Below are 15,784 nucleotides of genomic sequence, written 5' to 3' on the forward strand. Positions count from 1 at the left end.
TTTCTTTCTTTCTTTCTTTCTTTCTTTCTTTCTTTCTTTCTTTCTTTCCTTCTTTCTTTCTTTCTTTCATGAGGCAATTGGGGTTAAGTGACTTGCCCGGAGTCACACAGTTAGTGAATGTCATGTGTCTGAGGCTGGATTTGAATTCAGGTCCTCTTGACTCTGGGGTGAGTGCTTTATCCACTGTGCCACCTAGCTGCCCCCTTTATCTTATCTTTTGCTAGCTTTTCTAAAACTCTATCTAATAATACCCAGGGAAGAGAAATCCTTGCTTTAGTTCTTTATTGATAGCCCTTTGAATAAAATGGTAAATTTTTTGTATTAGAGTGGTTAGAAATTTTTTTTAATGAAGATCTAAAGAGTGATGAGAACATAGTGAATTGTTATCAATAGTAAATATATGCACTGAATACGACATCAAACTTTAGAAAGAAAAATAAATGACTGAATTGCAAAAGAGCAATGTTAGTAACCCAGTTATATGATAACTATAATTAATATTCTCCTCTCCATGAGGTGACTTGTGTCCACTGCAAATTAACTTTTGACATTTCACAAAATAATTCATTCCTTTGGGGTCTCCTCTTCCCTACCCTTTATGCTAGATTTTCTCTCATTCAGTAGTATTTCTTCACTTTCTTAGAAATATTAATTTTCTTCATCATTCTTTTAGTCTCTATTTTATTCTCCTTACGTCTTACAAGTGTAACTACTGAACTTTTCTGTGTTGAGAAGTGGAGGATTTTGATCAAATCTTTAGAGACAGGGGAATTCCACTAGGAGTAGACTGTGAAGGTCTTTGGTAATTGACTGTTCTGTTTGCTGTTAGCTTCAAACTTTCTTTAACTTAATAGCTTCTCAAGACACTGATTCCACCATTGAGCTCAATAAGAAGCCTCAAATTCACAGCCCAAAGTAGAGGTGTGTTACAGGAGGTTGATAGCTGTGATGGAATCTGCAGTACTAGCTAAACTATTATTGATGTTTGTCCCAACTACAGTTGATTAAAACTTTCTTTGACCCACTAGTTGCTGTAACCACTAATCACAAAGAACTTGCAATTTGCAGGTACATATATAAAATATCTCTGTGTAAGAAGCTGTATATGAAGTTTTAAGAATAGAAATCCATTTGGGCTAATACTTTTAAATAGAGATGCAGTTTATAATGTGAAAACTGTCAATTTCTTCTTTTTAAAGAATACTCTCATTTTTATTTTACCAAGGATGTAAAAAAAAGAAAAAAACTACATATTAATCATGAATTGCTTTTTATCTGACTCATTAAATAGTCCTTTGAAAATAATTTCACCTACAAAGAAACTCTTTGGTTTAAGAAATTTTATTGGATTTTCCATAGTGGGAAAATTCAGTGTTACCAATATTATGTACTCCACTTCTGCTTTCTACCATTTCTCTTTTAAGTAGGCTTCATTGATTATTGTTTGTAGTCAGTTATTATCAATTTGATGAAATAATCCATTTTCTCAACTTCCTGAATTATATACTATTCACAGCATACAAATAGTTTTAAGTATATACTGTATTATTTTTAAGTTTTTTAAATGTCAGGTGACTGAAATTATAATTTCTCTTTTGCCAGTAACTAGCTATGTGACCCTGATATGTGTAAACTCTCTGCCTAGGTTCCATTATATACAAAATATGGACCTTGTCTTAGATTATCTTTAAGGTGCTTTAATCTCCAAACTTCTGTGATTCTATTTTTGTATACTTCTCCTTATGAACTGGTTTGTGAGATAGTTAAGAGAAGAAACCACACTTTGAATTCTTTTGTATTCTTTAAAATCTCTACAACAGTTTTGCAGGTTCAAAATAAATGCTTATTGATGTAGGCTTTCATATCACAGCTTCGGTCATCACACACTCTCTTTAATGGAAGGAAATCGATCTCAATCACTGAAGAAGAGGTCTGTAACTCAAGGCTGCACTTGTAACACTCTGTAAGTATCGAGATCCCTTCTTCAATCTACTCCTCACATGTTCTAGAAAAGTATAGAGCCTGACCATGGATCCATACACACATAACCATATGCCATATAGGTTTTTGTCCCAGGAGGTTAGAAATCAAGAAGCACATGTATATAAAAAGTGCAAAATATTAAGGAAAACAAACAACTATAGCATTTTTGTTGCTCTGTAATTACTAGCCTCACAAATATTTGTTTTCATTATTTCTCACACTGTCTATGGTCAATAGCACCAAAGGTCAACTTATCTGTGATCAAGTGCTTTTCTACCTTCTAAATAATTGAACACTCCTAAATAATCTCTTACCTTAACCAAAGGTCATGGAGAGTTACTGGAATTTATTCCCAGCCAATTTATCCCCAGTGCATGGTTCCTCTGTCATTGCACACATTACTAACATTGCCGAACAGAGTTATGCTATGAGACTAGGCCAGGGAAAATTCTGCCATCAAGATATTCGAGTTTCCCCAGTAACAGAAATTTATATGGATATTGAATGAAAAATGATATGAAGAAATGAAAAGGAAAAAAAGTGTATTCAAATTTTATTAAATCTGTTGTTTCATTTCTATTAGGACTACCCTGATTGATTTTAGGCCCTGGGTACAGGGGATAGTGCTCATTTTCATGGTTACTGTGTGCTTACATAAATTCTCTGGAATAAGAAAGCTTGATGTCCACTTGCTTAATGGAAAGGTATGCATTTTGTTCACTGAAACAAAATGCATTGAATATGTTTTCTTGAAATTTTCCCCAATTCAACTAATGGTCATTTATCAAAGTGTCAATTAGCTGTATGTGGCTGCATCTTTCAAAAACCACCCATGCATAGTAACTTCCTGATTTCTTGTTGGTACTTCACAATGATTTGTTCATTATGGTAAGTTACAGATGATTTATTTTACACAAAACACTAGAGCTATCTTTTATGAAGTAAAATCAAAGGTAAAATTCATATATTTTCAGTGATAGATTTCAATGACAAGAATGTTCTAAATATGAAATTTCATTGTTTTGACTGTTGGCTGTCCTTTGTAGCCTATGGGCAAAGTCTGAAGGAGGAAAAATTATCTGAGATTCTAGAAATATATGGATAATGGACTTCACTTTTGTAAACATATGGATTTATTATTTTGTTTAATTTATTCTCTTATTCAAAATATATTTAATGTAAAAATGCAAACTAAGTTCTCTAGTATAGATTCAAGCTTCATGTTATGTCATTTTCATATCCTATCTTGTCATCAGATTTGTGAGCTCTAGAGAGTGAGGAGATAAGATTATATTTTTTATAGCCAGATTGAAACAAAAAGATTTTAGGCTAGTATCAGACACATATTGTTTTAATTAGAAACAAAAAAAAATCATTTTTCCTTATTGCAGGGGTCCACAGCCAAGATGTTATGGAAAAAATAGGGACTCACTCGAGCTTTCCCTTAAACCCTCCAAACAACTTTAATGCCTCAAAACAAATTCAGGAGTGATAGAACCCACAAAAGGTCAGGATAATAACATTTTCCAGCCCAAGACAACTTAGAAGGTTGTCAGGAGAGGTCTGTTGCACCAGGGTGAGAGTGGAGTCCAGGTCATGTTTTAACAAATACCAGTAGATATTGGGGGCAACTGAATCAGTGGTGGTAGTGGCAGTATCTGGGTCTCTCAGCTTACAACTTTAACAGGGGCAGTCAGCTGGTTAGATGGACAACACAGGGTTCCTTTGGCTGGCACCAAGGGCTGGACTCTATTGCATTGCCCTACTTGTATCTGGGTCACAATTTTGGTTCTCAGGTTCAGGGCAAGAAGGAGCACTAACAAATCAGAGCTTGTAGTTGCAGGGAAGCTGGGATGCTGATCACAGTTCAAGGTCAGAAACCAGTGCTTTTGGAGAATTGGCCAAATAGAAAAAGAGGTACAAAAATTCACTGAAGAAAACAGTTCTTTAAAAATAAGAATTGAGCAAGTAAAAGCTAATGACTTAACGAGACATGAAGAAATAATAAAACAAAATCAAAATAATGAAAAAAATAGAAGAAAATGGAAAATATCTCATTGGTAAAACAACTGACCTGGAAAATAGATCCAGGAGAGATATTTAAGAATTATAAAACCACCTGAAAACCATGATTAAAAAAAAAGACATCTTCTTTCAAGAAATTATCAAGGAAAACAGCCCTGATGTTCCAATCACTTCCTGACAGACATCCCCAAATGAAAACTCTCAGGAATATTTTTTAGCCAAATTCCAGAGCTCCCACGTAAAGGAGAAAATATTGCAACCAGCCAGAAAGTAACAATTGAAATTTCAGGATGGGGGGCGCAAAAGAACTAGGATTACAAACTGAGAATCATCTACACAGCATAATTAAGAAGGAAAATGGATATTCAATGAAATAGAGGACTTTTAAGTAATCCTGATGAAAAGACTGGAGCTGAATAGAAAAAATCTGACTTTCAAATACAAGACTCAAGAAAAGCATAAAAAGGTAAACACTAAAGAGAAATCATAAGGGATTCAATAAGGTTAAACTCTTTTTTTACATTTAAAAAATTTTTATTGGTTTATTTTGATTTATCAAGAATCACTTCCATAAGCTTTTGAGTTTTAAATTTTTCTCCCCCTCCCTCCCTACCTCCCTCCCCAAGACAGTGCACAATCTAATATAGGTTATACATATACATTCTTATTTAACATATTTTCACATTGGTGATGTTGTAAGTAAGAATTAGAACTAATAGGAGGAACCACTAGAAAGAGGAAACAAAACACAACAGAAGAAAAAAATAGCAAATAGCATGCCTTGATCTGCATTCAAACTCCATAGTTCTTTCTTTGGATGTGAATAGCATTTTCCATCATGAGGCTTTTGTAGATGTCTTAGATCCTTGCATTGCTGAGAGGGGTTAAGTCTATCAAAGTCAGTCCTCACTCAATGTGGCTGTTACTGTGTACAACATTCTTCTGGTTCTGCTCACTTCATTCAGCATCAAACCATTCAAATCTTCCCAGGTTTATCTGAAGTCTGCCTATTCATCATTTCTTATAGCACAATAGTATTCCATTACATTCACATATCACATTCACAATTATAACAACTGTCTGTGTCTTTCTCTTCATCTTTTTCTCCCCTGTTTATGCTTTTCTTTCTCCTTTCTCCTTTTCTCTCCCCACTAATGTTTTTCTTTTGACCACTGCCTCCTTCAGTCCCACCTCCCTTCTATTATCTCCCTCCCTTTACTTTCCCCTTTTCCCTCCTACTGCCTATAGGGCATGTTAACTGATTATGTTATTCCCTTCTTAAGCCAAATCTGAAGAGAGTAATGTTCAAACAATGCACTTCTCCCTCCCTTCTTTCCCTCTGCTGTAATAGGTTTTTGTGCTTTTTCCTGTGATGTAATTTACCCTTGTCTGACTCCTCCTTTCCTTTCCTCTCAGTAAATTTTCTTATTTAGATCAGATTAATTCACTTACTTGGATCCATTTAACCCACTTGATCAGATTTTTTTCATCATTACATCAAAGTCAATTTATGCCCACCCCCTTTATGTATAGACCTTTAACATGGTGCAATAACAATACAGTTCTCAAGAGTTCCAAGTGTCATCTTCCCTTATAGGGATGTAAAGATTTTGCCATTATTAATAACATGTTGTTACTTTCTGTCCTGTTTACCTTTTTATGTCTCTGTTGAGTCCTGTATTTGAAGATCAAATTTTTTTGTTGAGCTCTGGTCATTTTATCAAGAAGGTATGGAAGTCCTCTATTTCATTGAATATCCATCTCTCCCCCTGAAAGATCATCCTCATTTTTGCTGAGTAGTTGGCCCTTGGTTGTAATCCAAGCTCCTTTGCCTTATGGAATATCATATTCCATGCCCTACGGTAATCCTAACTGTGGTTCCATGATATTTAAATTGTTTCATTCTGGCTGCTTGTGGTATTTTCTCTTTGATCTGGTAATTTTGGAATTTGGCTGCTATATTCTTTGACATTTTCAATTTGGGGTCTCTTTCAGGAGGTGATTGGTGGATTATTTCTATGGCTACTTTATGCTCTGGTTCTAGGACCTCAGGGCAGTTTTCCTTGATGATTTCCTGAAAGATACTGGCCAGGATCTTTTTTTCATTGTGATTTTCAGGTAGACCAATAATTTTTAAATTGTCTCTCTTGGATCGATTTTCCAGGTCAGTTGTTTTACCAATGAGATATATTCCATTTTCATCTATTTTTTCATCCTTTTGTTTTTGTTTGACTGATTCTTGCTCTCTCATAGAGTAATTAGCTTCCATTTGCTCAATTCTAATTTTTAACAAATTGTTTTCTTCTATTAGATTTTGTACCTCCTTCCCCATTTGGCCAATTGTATTTTTTAGGTACTTGTTTTCTTCAGCGTACTTTTTTTCCAGTTGGTCAATTGTAATTTTTAAGGACTTATTTTCTACAGTTAGTTTATATCCTTCCTTTTCCAAGCTATTGACTCTCTCTTGCATGCCTCTCATTTCTTTTCCCATTTTTTCTTCTACCTCTCTCATTTGACTTTTAAAATCCTTCTTGAGCTCTTCTAAGGTTTTTTGGACTTCAGACCAGTTCATATTCCCTTTTGAGGTTCCAGATGTGGGTTTCTTGACAATGTTGTCCTCTTCAGAATTTCTGCCTTGATCTTCGCTCTTCCCATAATAAGAATCTATTGTATGTTTCTTTTTTCTCATGGTGTTTGCTTATTTCCTGCCCTTTAAAGAGATTGGGCTCTCCTACTGGGGAGCAGAGGGCACTGATCCAAGCTTCTTGTGTTGGGAGCCTAGGGCCTGGTCAATGGCTTTGTGTTCTGGGGCCTCCAATGTTGGCAGTTGGAGGCTCTAGGATTCTGGCAGCTTATCCGGTGTTGGGTTGGAAACAGCAATACTGGAACTCTAGGGGTGGGATTGCTTAGTGTGACTCCTGGAGATTTCCTGCTCACCCAGGCCTTTCCTTCCTTTTGCTTTATTCAGCTCTTTTCAGATGGATGTTGTAGGGTGTTTATCCACCTGGGGACTCTTGGAGCACTGCTTCCCTTAGTTTTGCTGAGGCACTGGGAGACCTGGTTGCTGTAGAATGTTGAGGCACCTGGTGGTTTTCTGAGTTGGTTTCCACCAGTTCCCCCACCCCCCAAATTAGGCACTCAGGGGTCCAGGTGTTGGTATTTGCCTGCTGTACCACCTGGGATTCAGGATCTCTTCCTGGTATGCTGAGATGGGGCTTTCCACTAGTTTACTGGGATGCCTCCCCTTCCTCCAAGGTAAGAGAGGTCTTTCCAGTTAATTTCTCAAACTACCTGGGCTACTGGACTGCTGCACCCCACCTTTCTTCTGGTTCAGCTGTTACAGGGTTTTTTCCTGGGGTGATATTTTCTGGGCTTTTAGGGGTTAATAAGGGAGAGTAAGAGAGACTCACCTCTGACTCTGCCATCTTGGCTCCTGAAGTGGAAGAACCAGTTAAACTCTTTATATTCCTACATGAGAAAAGGATCCATAGTTCCTAAAAACCCTTGTTTTTATCTATAAGATCCTTAAAGCTCCTAAAAAATTTCTCATTATTAGGGCAGTTAGCAGGAGTGTACATAGCCAGAGGGAACAGATCTAAGTTAAATATGATGGGATAATTAAAAAAAAAAATAAAGGGTGAGAAAGAGGAATGCCCTGGGAAAAGGAGAAAGGGAAAGGTAAAATGGAATAAACTATCTGACATAAAAGAGACACAAAAGAATTTTTACATTGGAGTGGAAAATGTAGAATGTGAGGGGAGCACGTGAACCTTACTGTATTGGAATTGACTCAAAGAGGGAATAACATACACAGTAAGTTGGGTGTAGAAATCTGTTGTATCATATAGAAAAGTAAGAGGAGAAGGGGATAAGATAAGAAGGGGGATGCTTACATAAAGGAGGACAGAATGGGGAAGGTAAAAGTCAGAAGTAAAACATTTTTGTGAATAGAGAAGGTGAAAGGAGAGAACAGATAGAATAAATGGATAAAATAGGATGGAAGGAAACACATAGTAATCAACTATGAAAAAAAACATAGCAAGTTTTCCTGATAAAGACCTCAATTCTCAATAGCGAACTGAGTCAAATTTATACAAATAAGAGTGATTCTTCAATTGACAAATGGGAAAAGGAAAACAGGCAGTTTTCAGATGAAGTAATCAAACAATATACAGACACGAAAAAAAGTTCTAAATCACTATTGTTTAGAGAAATGCAAATTAAAATAACTCTGAGCTATCACCCCACACCTATCAGATTGGCTAATATGATAAGAAAAAAAAAAAAGGAAAATGACTAATGTTCTAGGGGATTTGGGAAAAAATGAGATATTAACAATATTGCCTAAAATTTTACTGCCTTCTTCTCTTCCCAGAAGAGTGGACCAAAATATTGAAATAAAGAAAAAAAGTTAATAAGAATATTTAAATTAAAAGAATGTACTTAAAATTGTCCATCCCCTAGTTACAATATGCCATCATTAACTTTCATTACTTTTAATTGCTGGTTAAAGAGAAATTAGAAAATCATTTATATGCCTTTCTGAAGAAGAGTTGAATTATTATTATTATTTTTTTTAGTGAGGCAATCAGGGTTAAGTGACTTGCCCAAGGTCATACAGCTAGTACATGTCAGGTGTTTGGTCTGAGGCCAGATTTGAACTCAGTTCCTCCTGACTTCAGGGCCAGTGCTCTATCCACTGCACCACCTAGCTGCCCCTAATTATTTTTTTTAAAGAAATGTTTTCCCTTTGAATCTTGCCCACTAACTTACAAAGAAATATCCCTTTTCTTTTGAATGCGGTAATGGTTTATCCAAATTTCTTTCAACATTCCTAAACCTAGGAGTTGGTACCTACAATGTGTAAGGGAAAGGAAGAAAATGACATTGTTTATATAAAATTCCTTTTTATGTGAAGGGAATTTACTTGGATATGTATAATAAGCAATATCTGTTTAAAAATATAAGAATCTTTATTCTTTATAAAGTGCATTGTATTTAATGGATTGTGGGAGAAAATAGATACACTGATAAGAAAGCCAAAATCTTATATTGATTCTAAATGCCTTCTACAAGTCCACCCTCATATTTCATATCTTAATTTTTTTCAAGTTTATTTTCCCCAGGAATTAGTTACTTTTAGTTATTGAACTGATGAAGTCATATTTCATTTGCCCAAAATTACATTACTCTCTACTTGAAGAAATCCTTTACAAGGCCAGGAAAAAAGAAACTCAATATGGTGTAGTTCCTAGGACTCCAGATGTGGCTTCAGACAAAGGCCTGTATTTGAATTTTACTTCAGATGGTAGCTCTGCAACCCTTAGGTGGCTTCATAAACTCTCTCAACTTCATTTTCCCAATCTGTGAAAGGGGATAATTATTGATGTAGCACTTGTCTTGAAACCCTGAGCGCTTGGGGAGTGGTCATAAGTGTTGCTGGCCAATTTCCTAGTACAGTTTGGGTTGTATATCAACAGGTCTCATCATGCTGCTAGTAATCAGAACTCTAGAGCCTATAGTGACAAACTGATTCTGACCTGTCATTCCAAGGTATACAGTCATTTATCTATTCATCTGTATTCATAGTTTGTGAGGCTACTGGTCTCATTTGTGCCTGCAATACATCCAACATTATTGCATTCACAACTCAGAGTTTCTATAGTATTCACCTCCCAAACCTCTGACATTGAACTAGATCTCTTTTTTTCCTTCTTTTGGCTCCTCCATCAAGCTAACAAAATAATATTACACTATACACTATACTAGAAAAGCATTGGATTTGGGAATCAAGTGATTTCTCATTCTGAAAGTACAACAAAATATAATCTATGTTTGATGCTGGACAATTCACTTGATCTCTCTGTGCTTAAGTGTTCTTATCTGTAAAATGGGGATTATTATATTTTCTTTACATATTCCCTGGGCTTATATGTCCCCTGGAGACACTGTAATACTTGATGTGTTTAACAGTTATAATCTGTGGCCAAGAATCTCAAGCTGTGGTTTACATGAACCAGATTCAATTTTGGAAGCTTCTAATAGATTATTCTCTTTGGTCAGGTCTGTACTCAAAGGTTCTCCTGGGTATTTATCTCCCAACTTATGTCTGTATTCCTACAAATTCAGATAAACAGACCTTACTTTTCATGTAAGCAACTAGTTTAGGACACATATTTAAAATATAGTAGAGCCTTTATTTTACATTATAGAAATAATAAAAACAACATAAAGGACTTGTAGTGGCCCTTTAGCAATTAAATTCTCCATGCTCTAGTAATTTTTGCCTTCCTTCAAGGACGTATGCAAAACTTCAGACTCATAACTCTACCCTCTTGTTTGGACCTCACCATAAGGATAATGCATTTGAGGCAGTCTTGAAATTATGTCCTTACCCATTGGAACTGGACAGTCTGAATAATTCAATATAGGCATGGGAGACTACATAGTTCCATCACTTCTCCACAAGGAAGCTGGATCAAGGAATATATCACTGTCCAAAATCCCTTCTTGCTCTTTCTGGAAAGCTGGGTTCAAGACTTTTAGGTGTTAAGGCCCAAACCTCCCACCCTCCCCCCAAATGGCCCAAACTCTCTCTATTCATCTGTTTTCATAGTCTGTGAGGCTACTGGTCTCATTTGTGCCTGTAATACATCCAACATTATTGCATTCACAACTCAGAGTTTCTATAGTATTCACTTCCCTAACCTCTGACATTGAACTAGAGCTACTTTTTTTCTTTTTTTAACTCCTCCATCAAGCTAACAAAGTAATATTACACTGTACACTATACTAGAAAAGCGTTGGCTTTTGTTGTTGTTGTTAAGTTGTTTCAGTTGCATCTGACTCTTAGTGACCCCTTTGGGGTTTTCTTGACAAAGATACTGGAGTGTTTTACCATTTCCTTTTCCAGTTCATTATGCAGAAGAGGAAACTGAGGCAAACAGAATTAAGTGACTTGGCCAGGGTCACACAAGTAATAAGTCTCTGAGGCCAGATTTGAACTAAGGAAAATGAGTCTTCCTGACTCTAGTCCCAGAATCTATCCACTACGCCACCTAGCTGCCCCAACCTCTCACCACTCCTCTATTATACCTTGGTTGCTACCATCTCTTAGGCAACACACTTGGTTGTTGAACTTTTAACTTATGATACAGTGTGGTTCCTCAATCTACAGCTGCTATCCTCATTCCATCCTCATGACTGGGGTTAAGAATCATCAAATTTTACAGCTAAGAAGTACCTTATTAACAACTAATCTCCTATACCTAAAAAAAAGGTTCCTCTCTACCATCTCTCTCTCTCTCTCTCTCTATCTCTCTCTCTCTCTATATATATATATGTATCTATCTAAATCTATCTCATCATATCTATATATCATATCTATATAGAGATAGAGATAGATGTAGATAGATAGATATAGATATCTATATCTATCTATGTGTATATATATATATATATATATATAGAGAGAGAGAGAGAGAGAGAGAGAGAGAGAGAGAGAGATAACAAGTTTTCATCTATCCTCTGATTAATTATCTCCAATGTGGAGGAATCCTCTACTTTTCAAAGCAATGCTTTCCTTTTCAGATAGTATAAATTATTAGAATTTTTTATCTTGTTTTGTTTAATTTTTACTTTTGTTTCCCTTGATATCAACCCTAATTTTTTCTCTTTGCAACTGCAATCCATTGTTCTTATTTCTGCTCTCTAGTACTAAATAGAACAAGTTTAATATCCCTTCTACCTGACAGCTCTTTGAGAAAACTGAACACAGATACCTTCCATGAAGTTTATCTTCTCCAAGTGAAACTTTTAAAATTCCATTAACATATCCTCTTAGCACAGAATCTTTTCACCATTCTGGTCATCCTTTTCTGGATACTCTCTAACTGATCAGTGTCCTTTCTAAATTGTGGCACTCAGATATGAACTCGATATTCATAGTGTGGTCTGATCAAGAAAATATACACTAAACTTAATTTCTGAAATTATATTTTTTTGAATGTAGCCCAAGTTCGAATCAGCAGTCTTGGCTGCCACATCACATCACATCAGAAACCTGCCTTAAACAGAAATTTCCCCAGAGAGAAAATGTTGATTTCTGGGGTACAGATTTGGTTTCTGTAACCTTTCAGGCCTGCTTAGAGTACACAGATATTTAGCAGTCTTCTGCAGCAATTAAAGATGGAAAAGTAAAGCATTTCACAACAGATGGAAGGGTAGAGAAAGAAGGGGAACAGTCAAATGAGAAAAAGAGAATATTGCAAATGCAAATAGAAGGATTTAATATCAGAATCAGAAGACATTCCCCATTCAAGTCAGAAGACAAGAAGAAACCAAATATTTTTGCAATTGTAAAACCAGTCCTTCTAAGAAACAAACAAATTACAGAGTCTCTTTGTCAAGGATGAAAAATACTTGCTACAACAGCAAATGACGTCATATATTTTACTGAGTCCTTGTAAAGTGGTTGAGGATTTTCTAATATTAACTAGCAAGTAATGGGCGGATTTATATATTACCAGCCCATTAAGATTTTACAAAATAATTATGGAGCCTATTTTTTCCCTACATTATCAACAAGGATGTAGGTGAAGAAGCTCCACTAAACCTATATACAAAAGACAGTGTCAAGGCTTCCGCCCATATGCAGGATGAAGGAATCTTTAATTTAAGACAGTTTTGCAGGGCCTTTAGGGACGACATGTTCAGTTCAGACCAGCTAACCTAAATGTTGTGAGAGACATGACATGATTACACAATGAGGCCCCAATATGGTGGCACAGTGGATGTGACTCAGGACAAATAACTTAATTTCTGTTTGCCTCTGTTTCCTCAATTGTAAAAGTATATAAAAACAGTACCTATCTAAAATAAAAACAATATTATTAATAAAAATTATTATATCTGGCATACTATAGCTGTATAGAAATTCTAGCTAAGATAAGAATTCTATATTAATGATATAAATTACTGGTGTTATTTTAATTAAACTGAGCAATATTAATTACTATTATAGTTAGTATTGACAAATTTTGTGACACTAAGACCAAGTAGTGTATGTTTCAAGAGTGAATGTATCAAGAGTATAGAAGACTAGTCAGCTGTGGGCATGACAAACTGTGATAAAACAATGATCAGTCTCTGTTGTTGCAATTAATTCTACTGTAAACATCTGGATAAAATCAGAAAAAAAATTGCTGAAACATCTAGATGACTTAGATGCCCAGGAAACATCAGAACATTTGGTAACATCTGGATGTTTTCCAGAATTTTTCATTTCTCCTCTGATATTGTATACATTTATGGCTTACATGGAATCATAAAAAAAAACTTTATGACTAATGGGGAAAATTACATTTTTGGTTGCAGAAAAAAAGCAATAGAAAAAGTTATACTGAAGCTATAAACTCAGCCAGGGGATAGAAAAAAGAGTATATGCATATTTGTATCTTATTAACAGATCCCTGCAATGAATTAGTCTATCATTTTCTTTTGCTGGGAATTTTGTTTCTGAAGATAAAACCCCTGAATACTCTTTGCCTTCATTGAAAGCATTGGAGGGGGTTAGTATAAGAGTTCAGTTATGATGATTTCCTCACAGAGGAAGAACTTTCTAGGGATTAAAATAAATTCCATGACTGCAAGTCAACTTTGTAAGACTGCCATCAAACAGATCAGAACTCTGCAGTATTTTCAGGATAGAAGAAATTCAATAAATTGAATTTGAATAATATTATTTTTTACCTTCCAGTTGAATGGCACCATGCTAATGGAGTGAAAGCTCAGAGCACAAGGAGACATAGGCTGTCCTTTTAACCACTGATAGGGTTATTCCATTTACTTTAATCAGGAAACCTGTATGAATGAATAAGCAGCAGAGAAAACAGTAAGCTATTTTATTGCATTTGGTAGGAACAAAGCAAAATCATGTATTTGTAAATAAATAACCCAAGGATAAATATATGAAAACATACTGATCCTATGGTATCACCTAATATTTTTAAATGATTTTTTGATTTACTGAAGCAGAGTGTCAGACAGAGACTGGCAACACTTCCAAGTACTCCTGGACTAGATGAAAATGTAATTAAGAAACATCTAACAAAATAAATAAAAACACAATAAGATATAGAAGACGTTACAATTTAAAACTAAATCAATATCTAACCTTTAGGGATTCTCATGTATGTATTAGTTGTTCTTGTTTCTATTTAAGTTCCACATCACTGTGCTATAGAAGAGAATTGGGCTGGATCAGTGACCAGTCTTTCCTATTTTTGGAAGTGGCATAATGCCCATTATGTCATAGTATATCCTGATTTATCTGATTTGAAAACCATAACATATAAAATGTGCAGGAATAATAATAAAGTTTGTCAGAAATTAACAGCAGATAAACTGTCTTGTTGAAACTGCCATCAAGAGAGTCATTCATTGTCTTTTTGTATAGAATTGGACACCATGTGACAAGATTCCGGGGTGGTCATTCATAAATAAGTTACATAGGCATTCATAAAAATGGTGCCAGAACAAAGGGTTTCTGTTTTGTTTTGTTTTTGGGATACATTATTTGTGATGGCAAATCTCCATAGATTTTTTATACAATTTTTCAATTACTGATCAGTCCCCTTTCCTTCTCTGTAAAGCTACTAAAGCCAGCCTGACAGGCTATATCTTTCAGTTGCAATGTTTTTGTGGTAAACAGCAACATCAAAGTATATCTCATGAAATTTCTTTTCAAATCATGAATATGCTGCTTCCTTGCTCCACGTGGTTTCTTGCTCACTTATAAGCATATGAAGGGAGAAGTGTACAACATAACTGATAATTTTTCAAAAGTCTGTCTATTGCTTAAAAACCAAGAGCTGACATGTTTTAGTTTGGAATCACTGGACATTTTTTCCCTCATCATAATACAAATTTCCAAAGAGACATACTTGGTATGTGCAATGCAATTAAGTCTCTCTCCATCAGATGTAATCTTTTCTTCCCTGCCTGTATTGTGCTTAAGCCTCTCCATGGTACTTTATTAACTTTTCTCTGTAAATCTTCCAGAAACAAAATGGAGATAATCTAAAATCCTCTTATGTGGCCATACAAGGGGAAAAAAAAAACTATACAAGATTATCTATTTACATTAATTCTGTAGATTTTTCAGGTAACCTTTTCCTCTGCCACCATTTCTTTACTTTTAATTCTCTTTTTCAGAATGACTTCACCTTTACATTTTAAATGAAAGTGAGCATGTGAGAGCAGTATTTTTTTAAAGAAAGTATTAAAAATCTCTCTCACTCCATTTAAAATAGAATATCTTTTATTTCTATGTTGTGTGTCAATCATTGTCGTTCATGATTAATCACAGAAATATCAATGGCTGCATTATAAATTTGTATGTAAAAATAGCTTTTTACTCTTGGTCTTTCTACTCTTGACCAAAACCTAGCTCTGTGACCTTGGAAACATACAAGTCTTGACTTCCCTGTATCACTTTGCTTATCTACAAAATGGGGTTAATAATGCCGGCCCTACCTAATTCAAAGAAATGCTATTTGGATAAATTGAGATGGAGTATTTGCAAGTGTTTTGAGAAGTTCAAAGCACTATAAAATGTGTGAGTTTTATTTTGCATGTGCATCAATTTGAAACAAAAATAACCAATAAATTTAGTTTGTTTAAAAATTTTTCTCAAACAAATATAATGTAAACTGATTATCTTGCCTATTCTGGCTTTGCTTTCTTCCCTTGACTTAAAGCATGCAATTTCAAAGCA

The sequence above is a fragment of the Vombatus ursinus genome, unplaced genomic scaffold (genome assembly GCF_900497805.2).
Source record: "Vombatus ursinus unplaced genomic scaffold, bare-nosed wombat genome assembly UNPS02011014.1, whole genome shotgun sequence".
Taxonomy (NCBI): Eukaryota; Metazoa; Chordata; class Mammalia; order Diprotodontia; family Vombatidae; genus Vombatus; species Vombatus ursinus.